The sequence below is a fragment of the Ambystoma mexicanum genome, chromosome 8, assembly GCF_040938575.1.
Source record: "Ambystoma mexicanum isolate Mex_15411 chromosome 8, UKY_AmexF1_1, whole genome shotgun sequence".
Classification (NCBI taxonomy): domain Eukaryota; kingdom Metazoa; phylum Chordata; class Amphibia; order Caudata; family Ambystomatidae; genus Ambystoma; species Ambystoma mexicanum.
In genome coordinates this window covers 636,252,501-636,269,764 of record NC_090929.1, presented here as the reverse complement: position 1 = coordinate 636,269,764, position 17,264 = coordinate 636,252,501, and the positions used below count along the sequence as shown (strand labels likewise).

At 46.1% G+C, this 17,264-nt stretch overlaps 1 protein-coding gene across 7 annotated transcripts in view; it reads right to left on the bottom strand.

Moving 5' to 3' along the window:
• The window catches only part of RAP1GAP (RAP1 GTPase activating protein), a 1,905,843-nt gene that overhangs the window by 666,284 nt on the left and 1,222,295 nt on the right, over nucleotides 1–17,264 (bottom strand). Inside the window, exon 1 of one of the 7 annotated variants that reach the window (XM_069610367.1) lies at nucleotides 6,196–6,340. The exons of the other annotated variants lie outside the window; for them this stretch is intronic. The gene's annotated coding sequence lies outside the window, so the exon portion shown is untranslated. Of the gene's footprint in view, nucleotides 1–6,195; nucleotides 6,341–17,264 lie in introns of those variants that run through there. 7 annotated transcript variants of the gene reach the window in all.

Sequence of the window (17,264 nt, the reverse complement as noted above, 5' to 3'; positions counted from 1 at the left end):
TGTGTGTGTGTGTGTGTGTAAGACTAGTTGAGTGAGTCTTTGGATGCACATGTAGGTATATTACATTAGCATCTATCTGTGCGTGTGTGTTTGGGCATGAGTGTCTGTGTGAGCATGTGTTTGCATGGTTGGACACAGAAAATCCATTACAGGAGCTGCTGGCATAGATACGGTGTGTCAGCAGCCCCTGCAAGGAATTAACAGTGACCATTACTGGAAACAGAGATTGTGGCAGCAGCTTCATGCATGTGATTTACAGTGACTATTACTGGCATAGATAGGTACTGGCAGCTGCTTAATGCAACTGATTTACACTGACCATCACTGTGATAGCAGCATCTTGTAACTGATTGACACTGGGATAGATAGGTTGTGGCAGCAGCCGTATGCAAGCTATTTACACTGACCATTACTGGGATAGATAGGTTGTGGCAGCAGCCTCATGCAAGTGATTTACATTGAGCATTACTGGCATCGATAGGTTGTGGCAGCAGCCTCATGCAAGCGATTTACATTGAGCATTACTGGCATCGATGGGTTGTGGCAGCAGCCTCATGCAAGTGATTTACACTGGCCATTATTGGGATGGATAGGTTGTGGCAGCAGCCTCATGCAAGCGATTTACACTGGCCATTACTGGGATGGATAGGTTGTGGCAGCAGCCTCATGCAAGCGATTTACACTGGCCATTACTGGGATGGATAGGTTGTGGCAGCAGCCTCATGCAAGCGATTTACACTGGCCATTACTGGGATGGATAGGTTGTGGCAGCAGCCTCATGCAAGCGATTTACACTGGCCATTACTGGGATAGATAGGTTGTGGCAGCAGCCGTATGCAAGAAATTTACACTGACCCTTACTGGGATAGATAGGTTGTGGCAGCAGTCTCATGCAAGTGATTTACATTGAGCATTACTGGCATCGATAGGTTGTGGCAGCAGTCTCATGCAAGTGATTTACATTGAGCATTACTGGCATTGATAGGTTGTGGCAGCAGTCTCATGCAAGTGATTTACATTGAGCATTACTGGCATTGATAGGTTGTGGCAGCAGTCTCATGCAAGTGATTTACATTGAGCATTACTGGCATCGATAGGTTGTGGCAGCAGTCTCATGCAAGTGATTTACATTGAGCATTACTGGCATCGATAGGTTGTGGCAGCAGTCTCATGCAAGTGATTTACATTGAGCATTACTGGCATCGATAGGTTGTGGCAGCAGTCTCATGCAAGTGATTTACATTGAGCATTACTGGCATCGATAGGTTGTGGCAGCAGTCTCATGCAAGTGATTTACATTGAGGCAGCAGCCTCATGCAAGCGATTTACACTGGCCATTACTGGGATGGATAGGTTGTGGCAGCAGCCTCATGCAAGCGATCAACACCAACCATTACTGGCATAAACAGGTTCTACCCGCAGCTGCATGAAAATGGTATGAAGTTCTCCTATGCAGTGTACTGTTAGTAACATGGCATTTACATGATTTTGCATGTGTTACCCTTGATAACCAACTGTAAATGATATGGCTTTTTTACCTAATTTTCCTAAAAAATGGTGCTGCAAAATGCATTATCTTAGCCTGTGTTAAAAAAAAGAAAACTATTTGCTTCGGGTGGAAACCACCCAACCCCTCCTTAACTACTGTGGGCTCCCTTGCTACGTGCAGTTACTCGTGCTAGTTTGAGGGAATATTTAGGCCCTTCCGCCTCATATTTTCCAAGTATACCTTTAAGCAACTTCAGAAAATACAAAACGTGACTGGAAGGACCACTTCTTTGACAGGATTAGAAGAAACACACAAAGCCAGCTTTTTGCGCTTGGCTCAGACTACCTGTCGGATGGAGGATCCATTTCAAGGCACTATAGCTCAATGCAAGAAAACCACAAAGAAGTGATGCCTAGCGGAACTGTAAGTCCTTCCAATGACTTCATATTAAGGACTTCAGACAGTAATGAAAAAATGTGATGGGTCAGTGTAGAACCTTAATTCATTGTAAAATCTGTGCTCTTTATTTTAAAGAATAGATCTACAAGTTCCTGAAAACAATTTATAAATCCCTTTGAGTTTCTTATAAACAATACATGTTTCTAAAACCGCCTCTATACTACATACAAGAGCAAATGCTGCAACTAGCTACCCTACTTTCACACACACACAGGGCGTCTTTGACTGAAGTCCATGTAACCAAGTAAATCCTGCACTAAATTACTTATACAGTCGAAAACCAGGTAAGGTTAGATAACCACATATTTTAATCAGTATACATTTATCATCAAAGGCTAAAAAAACAAAACACAAGCCTCACTTATACAGAAAATAGTGTCTCAACAAAGCGTGCCGGATAAGAAATTCACAATACCAGAACACAACAAAGAGAACACAAGATGTGAAATGGTTTTCAATTGCTTTTGTGATGTTAGTAACAAAAGTGCGATACAGTAAATATCTTTCTCCCTGTATTGGTTTTCTCTAGGGGGCGTCTACACAATATTAGTGTTTCTAGGTCTCAAGGAAACACCAGTATGAGCTGATCTATTTTCGGTGTGTATTCAAACCCGTCTTCATGATGCTTGGCAAAGTGGGTATCGAGGCTTATTCACACGTAGCATCGTGCACAAGGCCTTGTGCAACAGAAACTATAATATAAAATGACCGAAACACTCAATTAGAACCTGGTAAATCAAAAACCTATATTCTGACCTAATGTCTAATACACCGATGGACATATTGCATTTACAACTGAGCATAGAGTGCTTTAAGTGATATTATGTTTAAGAAGTTAGGAAAAGTGCTTAATGGGTCATCTGTTGTCCCTGTTTAGTTACAAATGACATGAACTTCCTGGATATTGCCATACAGAGGTTATCCAGCCTGAAATACTTCCCACATTGTTAAGTGTTGAGACACTATTTTCTATATACGTGACACCTGTGTTTTTTTTTATTTTAGCCTTTTGTGATAAATGTATATTGATTAAAATATGTATAAGTCATTTAGTACAGGGTTTACTTGGTTACATGGACTTCAGTCACTGACGCCCTGTGTGTGTGTGAAAGTAGGGTAGCTAGCTGTGGCATTTGCTCTTGATTGTACTATTTTCCTCAGCCACAACAGCCCCCTTTACAAAAAGAGGAACCCCATTGCTAGACACTATTTTCCCTTTATACTACATATACAAAAAACATGTTCTTGTTATAATGTGCAAAGAAGTGCACAGCATACTTGTGCAAATATGCATATTGAAAAGTAGTCACCGTCAAATTCATGCACCATATCAACATTTGTATCAATGCATGTCAACTGTGAACTGAAGATGTATTCAATACTTTATCACAACTATGACAACTATGACTGTCATAATTGTGATAAACAAGTGGGGTTGGGAGGGGATTGTTTAGGGGGAGGTGGGTGGGGGGACAGGTAACACTTACCTAAATCCTCGGCTGGGGAGGACGGCCGCCTCCAGCCGTGTGGTGGCTCTGAGCGGTTATTACCCCGTTCCAAGCCTCCTCATTGGCTGCGGGGCTGCCACATCTCCCCACCGGGGATATGCAGGCGAGGGATTCTGCGTCGGGTAAAGCCCTGCCGAGGGCCAAACAGATTGTATGTTACATTCTGATTCACCCTCGCCGGGTATAATATGAAGTACTTGGAATGAATTACAGTTCTGTGAGGCATCACTTCTTTGTGGTTTTCTAATTGTTATTTCCCCAATGCCCGTGATAAAGGGGACACCCATCTTTTTGTTTTGAACCATAGCTCAATGCTCCATTCACGAAAAAAGGGATTCATTTCATCCGGTAAAAAAATCCATCCCTGTGAGCCTGCAAAACATCTAGGTCTGCCACGGTTGCTTCCTTCCCCATGGCATCAGCATCAAACAGAAATGGTCATGGAAGACCGTCCTCTGTCATTATGGTGACCAGAGTGTAGAACTCTATATCAATAACAAGTCAGTTTCTGCAAGACTAACACTCCTGAATGACTAAAAACCTGGCTGTTTAGAACAGCAGCCAAAGGCCAGAAACCTAGGCAGCCCGTCGAAGAAATCACAGCTCTGGGCCCTGGAAAGGCAATACACAACAAATGGACACCCGAGCCAACAGTGGAAAACTATAAACAAGAAAATAACAGATGACAGCAGAAGAGGAAAAGGCTGGCCCATTCCACAGTGCTCAGTGGGCCGTACCTGCGCGTGCGCTGCCCAAACAAGCTGCCTTCTTTCATCACTAAAAGCACTGACCCGCCAACCCCACTCACCCACACACATCCCACACTCATCAAACCACACTCACCAAGTACTATGTGATGAAAGAAGGGAGCTTGCTCTTTTTCTAGGCTGTGTCGAGCTCGGCAATGATCACTGTGACAAACCTCATCACAATATAGCCGTAGAAGCTAAATTCCAGTGAAAGGCAATGCCACGCTATGCTGCAGGACGGCACGCACAAATGCACGGAACCTGCTCGCCACCTTGCTATGAACGAGTTGCCATTTTCCCCCTGCGGGCATGTCTCCGGATAGCAAGCATCACATTGGCCACTTTGGGCCATATATTCGAGTCCGTGGATTTCCTGCATCAGAGTGCACGTCGGCATCGAGCCAGCCCACACCCCCTGGCATCGTGCCGAAAGCATGTGTCCACATTACAATATCAGAGGACCAGCTGTCTGCGCTACAGCGCTCCTGGGACCTTCCACGGCACTGGGTCTGGCAGCAGCACATCAGGGTTCCAGCGCACGCGTCTGCCCTGGAGGCCCTCCCCCCTCGATATTCCAGGACTCGAACCCACGCACTGTGCACGCGCACCCTAACCAGCAGCAGCCCCTGCTTCCACGGAACTGAGAGTCAAACGCGGACCGTCCAGTGCACCCCAGGCCTGATCTGCAGCAGCTGTTTTTGGCCCGGGGCTCACCAGTCATGATTTGCCTCACTTTCACTACTCGAGTACTGGGCCCCACAAACTGCCCCGCCACGGCGCGCACCGTAACCCTGGGATGCACGCAGCTCACCTGCTGTACTGACACGCCTACTGCACGCAGCTCACCTGCTGTACTGACACATCTGCTGCACGCAACTCACCTACTGTGCTTACACACCTGCTGCACGCAACTCACCTGCTGCACTGACACATCTGCTGCATGCAGCACACCTGCTGTACTTACACACCTGCTGCATGCAGCACACCTGCCGTACTGACACACCTGCTGCACTCAGCACACCTGCTGTATTGAAACACCTGCTGCACGGACACACCTGCTGCACTGAGCTCACCTGCTGCACTGACACACCTGCTGCATGCAGCACACCTGCTGTACTGACACATCTGCTGCATGCAGCACACCTGCTGTACTGACACACCTGCTGCACTCAGCTCACCTGCTGTATTGACACACCTGCTGCACTCAGCTCACCTGCTGCACTGACACAACTGCTGCACACAGCTCACCTGCTGTACTGACACACCTGCTGCATGCAGCACACCTGCTGCACTCAGCTCACCTGCTGTACTGACACGCCTGCTGCATGCAGCACACCTGCTGTACTGATACATCTGCTGCATGCAGCTCACCTGCTATACTTACACACCTGCTGCACTCAGCTCACCTGCTGTATTGACACACCTGCTGTATGCAGCACACCTGCTGTACTGACACAAAAACACAGATTAGACAATGCACCGCTGTGCGGATATTTCACACCTCTGCTTATTCTAGCACTGGCTCTCGCACACAGCTTGCTTGGCACAGTACCCCAGTCTTGACATACTGGCACCCCAGTACCGGCACACAGCCATTGCTCTGCCAATGCGCCTTAACCTTAAACTGCAGCAGCCATCACACTCCACTAACGATGCCCACAAACAGCTCAGGTAATGAATGGACCTTGATCCTGACACACAGCCCCACCTTCCCCCCAATATTGAGTGGCAAACATGGAGCTAACACTGCCCGGTAGCGCGCTCTGGCTGCTCTGGTAGCAAGACCCACGCCCGGATCTGCCAACGCGCATCATTCCGGACCTTCTGCACCCCCTCCACTCCTGATCGCCCCCTTTCTCTTCCCTGCACGCACGTACGTACACGCCCCTTCTTTGCCTATCTTGCTCCAGGCGGGGGGCTCAGAAGTGCCGCGATCGGGAAATGACCGGGGGGAAGGGGGGGGCAGAGATGAGCGCGCCGCGCTGCCCACCTTTATCCCTGCGCAGCCTGTCCCGCCTCTCTGCTCTGCGGCCGAGGGGCCTCCCTGCTGCGCGCCCAGGAGGCTCCCAGCGTGGGTTCTCGCAAGCCCGGAGCTCGGTCCCCCGGCGCGGCTTCCGCATGCGGAGTGCTCGCTGGTTGTCTCGGAGATCAGAGGTGTTTGTTCCGGGACTGGCAGTGAATGTCATTAACCGGGCGAGGCGCTTACACGGGGAGTGGTGCGTCCAGAGAGGGCCCTGCACGAGCACCTATAGCAGAAAACCTCAGCACGCCTTCCGTGGGGTTTAGGACGTACAGGGCAGGGACCCCCAATACCCGCCGTGAATCCCCTCTAGTACCGTAGCTGAATACACAGCCATAGGCACTACTCCTGCCATGGAGGGGTCTGGAAATCGGGGAGTACCCCAGGGCAAGTGGGGCGGTGCAGTAAAAATGCGGCGGTAATACCGTCACCGTCACATTACTGCACCGCCCAGCTATGTGTTTGCCGGTGAGTTGGAGGACAAACCTCCAGCACAATGCTGGAGGTAATCCGTCCACCTTAACACAAAAATGTGCTCATTTTGGTGGTATTACCACCAGTGTTAAATACCGGTGAAGTACTTTAGAACTAACACCAGCAAACCACCACTTATAATCTGGCGGTAATTTCCCCTAGACCAAGTGGCGGTAACAGCTATTCCGTTTGGCGGTATCTCGGTGGAGTTACCTCTGAGATACCACCAAACTTGTGACAGGCCCGAATGCACTCTTCAGCCGTCCATTTGCAGAAAAATAATTCAGCACTTGCTGAAAATGTGATATCAGCGAGGCCAGTCTAGCTTCGGGTCATGGTGTGATGGGTGAACACACTCCCTCTGTGTGAGGCGTAAGAAGATATGCTCTTTACTCTTAATGGAGAAGATGGGCGTTACGCAGAGGTGGACTGGTCTGTAGGGGTATTAGCAGACTTCCCAAAACGCAGGTGAATGAGTCTGGGGGAGGAGTGCGGCAGGGAAACACGCACATGACTTTGTCCAACTTTACTGGACTTTTAAGCTGTGGCATGTGGAGAAATATTGCCATTTTCCAACATTCCACTCTTCCTAGGGGGGAAAGGAGTGAGGGATCAGAGGGGAATCTGCAGGCCTACTTTGGGACAGGGCTGAAGAGTAGGGTCTACAGTATGATTCTTAGAAAGAGCTGTAGAACCCTTTCTTTCCATCTGCTCACCCCACCGGTGAACAAAGCTCAGGCGAACTGACTAATGGGGCTATTGAAAGACCTCCCTATATTCAAGTGCCTTTGTGGATTCTATTGGATTGGGCAGGCGTCAGTCAAATTTGATGGTGAGCAACACACAACTGAATCCACTGCAACTCTATTGTTCTCTAATAGCAACTTCACTGTTAGAAAATCTGATATGTTCTCTGTAGACCTCTTTGTCTTAGGGGGGCACGAACTAAGAGTGAAACCAGGGCTCAGTCTGTGTGGAGCAGAGAATCAGGGAATATTAAAAACTCCGGTCAGGGTCGGACTCTGACATCAAATCGGACTCAGCACTGGTGAAATACTGTCACGCAGTCGCAAATGCACAAACAAGGGGGGGTTCTGGGAGTTACTCTACTACCGGCCTATATCCCAGTTTAGAGTCTCAACCAGAGTCTTTACCTCACCATCCTTTCACAGAAAAGACATTTCCACTACATATCAGTCTTTGTCCGGCCCAAGGGCAGACCAGCACCGAAATGCATGTCAATTCTCTTCTGAACAAGAGTATCAACAGCACCACCAGACACGTGTTTCAGCCTGGTTGGGCCTCGTCAGTGAAGTGGAGCTGTGCCTCTCTGAGAACAGCGAGCAAGGGTTCCACGTCTGGATTACCCTAGTAACTTAGGGTGAAAACCCAAAGCTACTTAATAAGCAAAAATAAGGGGGGTTCTGGGAGCTTCTCTACTACTGGCCTATATCCCGTGTTAGAGTCTCAACCAGAGTCTTTAGCTCACCATCCTTTCACAGAAGAGACATTTCCACTACATATCAGTCTTTGTCCTGCCCAAGGGCAGTCCAGCCAGAAATGCATGGCAATTCTCTTCTGAACAAGAGTACAAACAGCAACCCCAGACATGTGTTTGGGGCTGGTTGGGCCTCGTCGCAAATGACAGCTCATTGCTTTTGACATGAGACTGAGACAAGAGGGAGTTTTTGATTACATTTGTTGCAAACACAGAATTTGAAAGCACATTTGGGCACTAACATTGGTTGAAAGCTAAAGATGACACGGTCACTGACCTCAAAAGGGTTCAATCTGGCCACAAAAAAACAGACCCACTTTGACCAAAAAAATGTCCTACAGCATCACACTGTGCCAGCCCCTCTCGACATTGCCCTGTGGGCCAGTCCAAGCCTGTTGCTTGTGTAACATTGCGCGGGGATGCATTTGAAGAGGGGTATTGATTGTGGGATAGGAAATGACCAGGAAGTCTAACAGCTTCCTGTCTAGTGTAGTGCAGTGTAGGAGGGAAACGCAGAGAAAGACTAGCCAATTGGGGACTAGAACTGATTTCCCAGCTCAGAGCCACATTTGTGAATTCTGTAGGGCTGGGACGAATGCATTCACGCCAGGTTCAGTGACGTGATCGCTACTGCTTAAGTCCCATCGGCCTTCCGAAGAATGTTCTTGTTTAAAAAGAAAGATCCCGGTCTTCCATATAGATCGTGGAACGCTCAGAGCGTAGCAAAGTAACTTTGCACTGCCAATAAACACGCTCCACCGGGCCTAATTCACAGAGCAGTGCAAAGTGTATTTTTGCAGAGCAAAGACACTTTGCATGGCAAAAGTACCGTTTATTCAGGGTCTGTGCCACTGGGAAGAGGAGGATATTCTATGGGCCATATGTAAATTTAATCCATCCAGAGCGGCAGGCCCGGATGGTATTCCTTCATCTGTTTTGAAAAATGATCCACTCCTTTGGGCTCCTTTGTTGAAATCTAAATTTGATGCTATATTTATATCTAGAAAGAGAGCTTTCTCCTAGTTATCTTGCTTAGAAGCAGTTCTAGGACCAGCCTACAGGGCCCAACAGGAGCCACTGTCTCGACAGGACAGCCAGCAATTAACATGGACCAGGACCCCACAGGGGGCTAGAGACTGCGTACAATAGCCTTGATAAAGACCCACGGCTCGAAACAAGTGTCGGCTGACAAACAAGGGACACAATTGCCCCTAAATGTACTAAATGCATACCAAATGAATGTTAAAAACAACTCAGCACTAGCACAAATAAAAGCGAAAACTGCATCGCAATAACCACTGTGTTAGAACTATTCTTTGAACGACTGAAGCAAGATAACCAGGAGAAATCTCTCTTTCTACTCAATAATTGGGGTGCTGGCTAAACCCCGACAGCTCCTGTGATCTTACAACAGATGAACCCTATTAATGTATGCTTAATATACAACAGGGCCTAGCACAGGTTCTTTCCACACCTAGAGCCAACCACGATCCTATATTTATATCTAATTGCATTCTAATTTCATGGGCTCAATCCCTTATAACTCAATCCCTTATGCCTCAAACTATAGACCCATAGCCCTTACCGATGCTTCCTCCAAGGTCTTTGCACTTTTGGTTCTTAGGGATTTGGACATTGTTATGCAACAGTCAGCCCTCCTCTCACGCTTTCAAGTTGGTTTTCCGAAACAGATGGGGCCTCCCTTAAATGCTACCATATTGGATCAACTTATAAACACTTTTAATAGTAAATCCGGCACCAATTTACACAGCATCTCCTGATATGTCATCTGCCATTGACTGCGTGATTAGATCCGTACTGTGGAACAAACTATTGAGATTTAAAATCCCTCTGAATATAGTACAGCTTGTTGCAGTATTACATCGGAATACTTCCTTCAAAATTCGTATCACTCGTCAAGGGGATCTCACGAGTTCTATTGCCACGTTCGCAGGGGTTAAACAAGGTTGTATGTTAGCATCCACTTTAACCTCTACCTTAGTGCAGGGGTGCACAACGGATTTTGACAGAGGGCCGAAAGTACCTTACATGATGGCTATAGTGGGCCGAAAAGTAAATGGGGGTGGGGCGTTAGGCGCGGTGGGGCGTGGCGTGGCAGGGGGTTTTTTCAACCCCCAATTTTTATTAAACACATGGAAAAAGAATACATTTTTGAGGTGTAATGATTTTTATTTGTATTTCAAACTTATATTTTGTACTACACATTTTCCATTGTTATTTATTTCTATTTAGTTATTGTATATCGTCTGTTTAATTAAATAATATATATTTTATTGACACTTGATTTGACATTCCATTATTTTGGACTGCTATATTTTGCTGTTTGGGTTGCCCAAGAGGAGTATGGCCTTCGTAGAGTCAGGTTTCCACAAAAAGCAAAGGATATACATCTCCTGATTTAGCTTTATTTTTGGGTTCACTCTTGGAGTGCGACACTATGCCCCACAGCCCTCACCCCTCAACCAAACACTATGCCCCATGGCTCCCACCCCTCATGCAAACACTATGCCCCAAGACACCCACCCCTCATGCAAATACTATGCCCCAAGACACCCACCCCTCATGCGAAACACTATGCCCCAAGACACCCACCCCTCGTGCAAACACAATGTCCCAAGACACCCACCCATCATGCAAATACTATGCCCCAAGACACCCACCCCTCATGCGAAACACTATGCCCCAAGACACCCACCCCTCGTGCAAACACAATGTCCCAAGACACCCACCCCTCCTGCAAACACTATGCCCCAAGACACCCACCCCTCATGCAAACACAATGCCCCAAGACACCCACCCCTCAAGCAAACACTATGCCCCAAGACACCCACCCCTCAAGTGCAAACACTATGCCCCAAGACACCCACCCCTCAAGCAAACACTATGGCCCAAGACCCCCACCCCTCAAGCAAACACTATGCCCCAAGACACCCATCCCTCAAGCAAACATTATGCCCCAAGACATCCACCCCTCAAGCAAACACTATGCCCCATGGCCCCCATTTCCCGACCAAACACTATGCCCCATGACACCCACCCTTCCTGCAAACACTATGCCCCAAGACACCCACCCCTCAAGCAAACACTATGCCCCAAGACACCCACCCCTCAAGCAAACACTATGCCCCATGGCCCCCCACTCCTGACCAAACACTATGCCCCATGACACCCACCCCTCATGCAAACACTATGCCCCATGGCCCCCCATCCCCCAACCAATCACTATGCCCCATGCCACCAAGCATGCACCATGCATACATACTCATACAGACCCCAGCCCCCCCCACCCCTGCATACAAACTAACAAGCATACACCATGCACCCATACAGACCCGAACCCCCCACACCCAACTCAGCACACAAACCCACAAGCATACACCATGCACCCATACAGACCAGAACCCCCCACCCCCAACTCAGCACACAAACCCACATGCATACACCATGCACCCATACAGACCCGAACCCCCCACCCCCAACTCAGCACACAAACTCACAAGCATACACCATGCATCCATCTTGACCTGAACTCCCCACCACCCAACTCACCAAACAAACTCACAAGCATGCACGCATAAAGACCCGGACCCCCCACCCCCGCATCTCAACATACACTGAACGTGCACACAAACACATTCAGGCAGATCCGACACTCACCCAACCCCCGCATCTCAACATAAACTGAACTTGCACACAAAAACAAACATTCAGGCAGACCCGACACACACCCCACCCCCGCATCTCAACATACACTGAATTTGCAAACAAACACATTCAGGCAGACGCGACACACACACACCCCCCACATCTCAACACACACTGAACTTGCACACAAACACATTCAGGCAGACCCGACACCCTCCCGCCCCCCGCATCTCAACACACACTGCACTTGCACACAAACACATTCAAGCAGACCCGACACACCCCCCACCCCCGCATCTCAACATACACTGCAGACATACAAATACAAACACCCATACACACCTGATACACCCCCCTTCCCCCGCATCTCAACATACATACAAAAACAAAAAACACAGTTAGGACGGACCCGAGACAGACACACACACACACACACAAACATACAACCCCCCCATCATGTACTTACCCAGATGTGCTGGAACGCTGGCGAGGCTTCTGGCACTACGGCTGGTGTGGGCGTGACAAGGCTGAAATGCCTTCCGGCATCAAGCCTTACTGGCCACGCCAGCCGTAGTGCTGGCACTCCATTGGTGCAGCACACACGCACTACGTGGCTCGTAGGAGCTGCGTGGTTCGTGTGCACTGAACCAATGAGGGCCAGTGTTTTGTCCGGCCCGGAAGACAACAAAGACTTTCATAATGGAGGGCGGCCCATGCTGCTTGCGGGCCGCCCTCCATTAGGAAAGTCTTTGTTGCTGGCGGGCCGGACAAAATGGCATGGCGGGCCGCAACTGGCTCGCGGGCCATATGTTGTGCACCCATGCCTTAGTGATAATGAGAAGTTGTGGAATGCTACAATGATAACACTAGTGAGATTAGGCAGGTTAAGACTGCATTGGTTGGGTTTCGCCGACAACCTTATCTTTATTGATAGGACTGTGTTGGGGCTGCAAAGCCAAATTAAATATTTTTCTGCAATATGCACTAGCAAACAATTTGCAGGCTAATGCCCTCAAATCCAAAATGGTTGTTTTCTCTAAGTACCATAAATGCAAAATAAGGAACTGTTCCATGGGTACAGAGAGAAATGAGCGGGTTTTGGAAATGAAGTACTTGGGGAACAAGCTGGGCAAGTCTTCATCCATGGGTATGTGGAAAGAGTCCCTATTAGAAAAAGGTCGACCTCTTTTATCGCACATGAAATGCCCATTTTCCAGGATGTGTACATTTTCTCTGTTCGCACTCTTAAATAATTATTTGACGAAGATTGAGCCTATCCTACTCCAGGGATTAGACATGTGCTTACTAGATTTGGGCAACTATCTCAACTGTTTGCAGGGACAGGTCTGGAAAGAGGTGCTGGGTTTTTCCAGCTCTTTGCCAAATGCCATCAATAGGCATGAGCGGGGACTAATTTCCCTACGTACCAGATATCATTGGAGGCAGCTCTTAAATTCTGCAAAGTTTTTAAACCTGTCTTGTCACTCCCTATATGTAGACTTGGGCTTAATGTTGGTGGAATCATCGTCTAAATCTGTCAATCTGTTTAGGCAAAGGATGTTCTCTCTCCTCTGTGACATTGATTCGAGTGAAGAAGAACTCATCAACCATCCCTGTAGTGTAAAAAAATAAACTTTACAGTCATGATTGTCTTAACACAATTGAAACCAGAGGCACTTATAGTTTATATAAGGAATGCACCCAATTCCCTAGGATGAGGGATCATCTTTGCACATAAAACATTTCCCTTGCAATAAAGCACGCAGACTTTATATACGCTTTCGGGTCAATAATTTTGCAACTAGGGAACAAACCAAGTATCGGGCATCATTCAAGGCTTTAGGTCTATTTGCGAGTTGTCGTTTCTGCAATCGTATTGAACACCTGTAAAGGATAAAACATTGGGCAATTGATTGTCCGCAACTTTAGATCAATTAGACTTAACGCTTCCAGTCTGAGGTGCATCTTGAACCTGGGTATGCTCAACATCTCTTTTGGTCTAGACTTATGTGGGGTCAGAACGTTGCTTTGATTTCATCTTTAACTCGTTTTTTAACCATCATTGAATTGCAAATTATAGGACTGTGAACTTCACATTGGGATGAAATGTTTTATTGTTCTACTTCTAGCTGATATAATGAATCATTTTATATATTTGTATTTTTCAAGGGACATGTTTTGGGTTTTTCAATGTCATTTATAAGATTTGATAATGTGAGATGAATTGAAGTTTTTTGATAACATCGTTTTGGATTTTATGGTGTTTTTCCTGAAATGTTTTTACAAATTTGATGTCTTCTTTGTAAAGGTTTAATTAAACCAAATACAAATAAAAAATAAAAAAGTACTCTTTGCACTGCGCTAAATGGGCATAATTCACACAAAAAAGCACCATGTAACACACATAGGGCCTATTTGATGGAACTTTTTGCGCGGTGCAATGTGACTTTGCACTGCCAACAAACACCCTGATTCACTGAGCGGCACAAAGTGTACTTTTGCAGTGCAAAGTGACTTTGCTCCACAAAAATACACTTTGCACCACTCTGTGAATTAGGCCCAGTTGTGGGATGTATTTACCCATGCATCCGAGCCCTACCTCAAAACTGTGCAGTACTGACATGAAAACATCATGATGGCCAGAGCTTCCCAGAAAATGCACAGGGAAATGCAGGAAGAATAGGCTGCCACCCATTTTTTGCCGATGTTATGGGCACAGAAGGACACTGCCTAAAACCACCATTGGACTACCCACACAGTAGTCTGAAACCATTGGGAATGGCAATGCTGATTGCCAAAAGCAAACCCATAACTGTGGGGAATTCATTTGTTAAATCCCAAAAATGGGTGCAGTACCAGTACTCACCACTATCCAAAAGCCGGCGTTTTAAAACAACACCAGATTTTACTTTTTTGTAGAAAACTGAATAAATGAACCCAAAACATGCCAAAGAAAGACATTTTAAGAGGTGGATCCAATGTAAAGTTATATTCTGAAGTGACTTGAAGGTTTATAACAAGACTGGCTGCGCTGTGGATTTCAGCAGTTTAAGTAAATTTGGACTGAAAGACACTAAAAAAAATCTAAATGTTTAAATTGACTGAGTGACCTACTTTTGAGTGTCACATAGGTTGCAATTGTTTAAATGTCATAGTTTTAAACTTAGAATCAGCCTTCTAGCTGCATATGTGAAAATGTTTAGTTTTATTTGAATGCAGAAACTGGGGAACAGAAATGACAGCTTAAAGAGATTCCAATTTGCCTGGCAACTACCCCCATCAGGAGTGAAACTTGAGTCACAACTGTGTTCCCAGGCCTAGCTGCCCTTTAGCTGCTCACACTAAGGATATGCCATCTATCTGATAATTGAATTACCTGTGCTCTGCAGGAAAGTGAACAAAGCCCTGTCCTGGCTCAGGCAAAGGTTTTATTGGCAGGAGTCGTAAATGGTCGTAAAAGGTGGCTTCCTCCTGAGGAAAGGGGAGGAGCACTGCCTGTGAGAGCAAGCTGGCTTGGCAGAACTGGAAATACCAGAAATTCAACCTTGTGCTGAGGGTAAACCACACCCCTTTGGAGCCAGAACATAACTCTAAAAAGATGAATAACTCATAGTACGGACATGTGAAAATTTTATAAATGACACCATAATTCTTGTGATTTTTCTGCCCACATTTTAAGTGGTTTTTCGACCCGGTGGCATGTTCAGGGGGGTTTTAGCGGAAAAGTGGATATTACTCTAAATGTATGCATGTTAAAAATCTGAAACTTCATCAGTTAATGTCCCTACTCCCTGCGCACATGTATGTAAAGTTGGGTCAATGTCAGAAATTGAAAAATCAGTTAAAAAGTGAAATATCTGCCATTTCTGAATGCAAGCTCTTAGAAACAGCAGATTTGGACAGAGACATGGCTAAATTCAGCCACACCATGTATATGTAATTTCAAGCAACTGTGTAACTGTGAAATATGTCTTTTATTATCAAATATAGAATATGTGCAATCTAACAGAGGAGTGTCCTATCTGCAAGCCATAAAATGACATCCCTCTGACTCACAGTTCATTCCCCAATCAAATGATAAATGGAAGTTTGACCAATTAGAAGCTGAGAGAGAGGTAGGGTCAGTGATGCTAGAACACACCCACATTCTAAACACATAAAAGCAGACAGACAGGACAGATAGGGACCTTCAATTCCATTTGCTGCAACGCACTCTGCCGGACCATACAACATCCAGAGATCCATACTTTACCTCCATCAAACCTCCAGAGAGCCAAACTAGAGACTTCAATCTATCCAGAACTAGAGACCCAGACCAGAGAACCAAAGAGAGCTGACCCAGATCACTGTGAAGTGCAGAGACCAGAGTCCAGTTTAAAACCCTGACCAGATCCGTGACGAGGCCCATTTAATTCAAGAATATAGTGTGAGTACCCAGCAGAACTGTGTAGAACCAATCTCTTAGTTTAAATTCATCTAATTCAATCTATTTAACCTAAGTAGAACTGTAGCTTCGAAATTGTGTTATCCTGCCATCATTTTAAAACTGAAAAAGTGCTGCGTTTAAAATTTGCAAAACCAAAAACGACCTCTTAAATCGGTCATAACTCTGTAACCGTTTGGGCTAGAGACTTGCAGTAACTTTCATTTGGAAGATGAGATCCTAGGCTTTCCTAGGACCCCAAAACGATAGAGATAGTCCTTGTGGTTCCTCTGTAATAGCGCTCGGGGCATTTTGCCGCGATTTGCAAATTTCTTCACATGTAAAAACTGCTGCGGCTTGCCTTCCATTTGCCAGAAATTCGTTTAACCTGCTAACTATCCCTGCATCATTGCTAGTGTGAGCCTGGACTAATATTAACTAGATACCACTCACCCTGAACCTCTGAAAGGGAATTAAAAAGCATTTCCAGCATATTTCTCATCCATTGCTAGCACATATCAAAGCATTTGGGCCTGTGTTTTCAAAACTCCTATCTGTGTTTTCAAACTTCTGTAGTCTAAGCTTGCTGGGGTGAACTGAATCACATTTTATTGCATTTCTGAGAACTGTGTGTTTTCCTTCCATTTCCTTGCCTTGCATCAAGGGGGGGAGGGGATTGCCAGAGAAAAGTGATTACATGGTTTTGTTGAAATCATATTGAGTATCTCTATACTGCATTTCATTCATTCAACCTTGCATCCATTTGAACTCTATAAAGCATTTTGTACCACCTTCTTCTTTTGTTCCTATTTACCAGTGTGCTACCTTATCCATTTCATCTCAACTCCTTAGTAATTATAAAGAAGTGTGCTAGTGCCAGATTCTCTGTTGTTAATCTGTATCATATCAGATTAAGTGTGATATTCAATTATTAATTTATTATAAAGTGTCATATATATATCTATTGTTTAAATTATC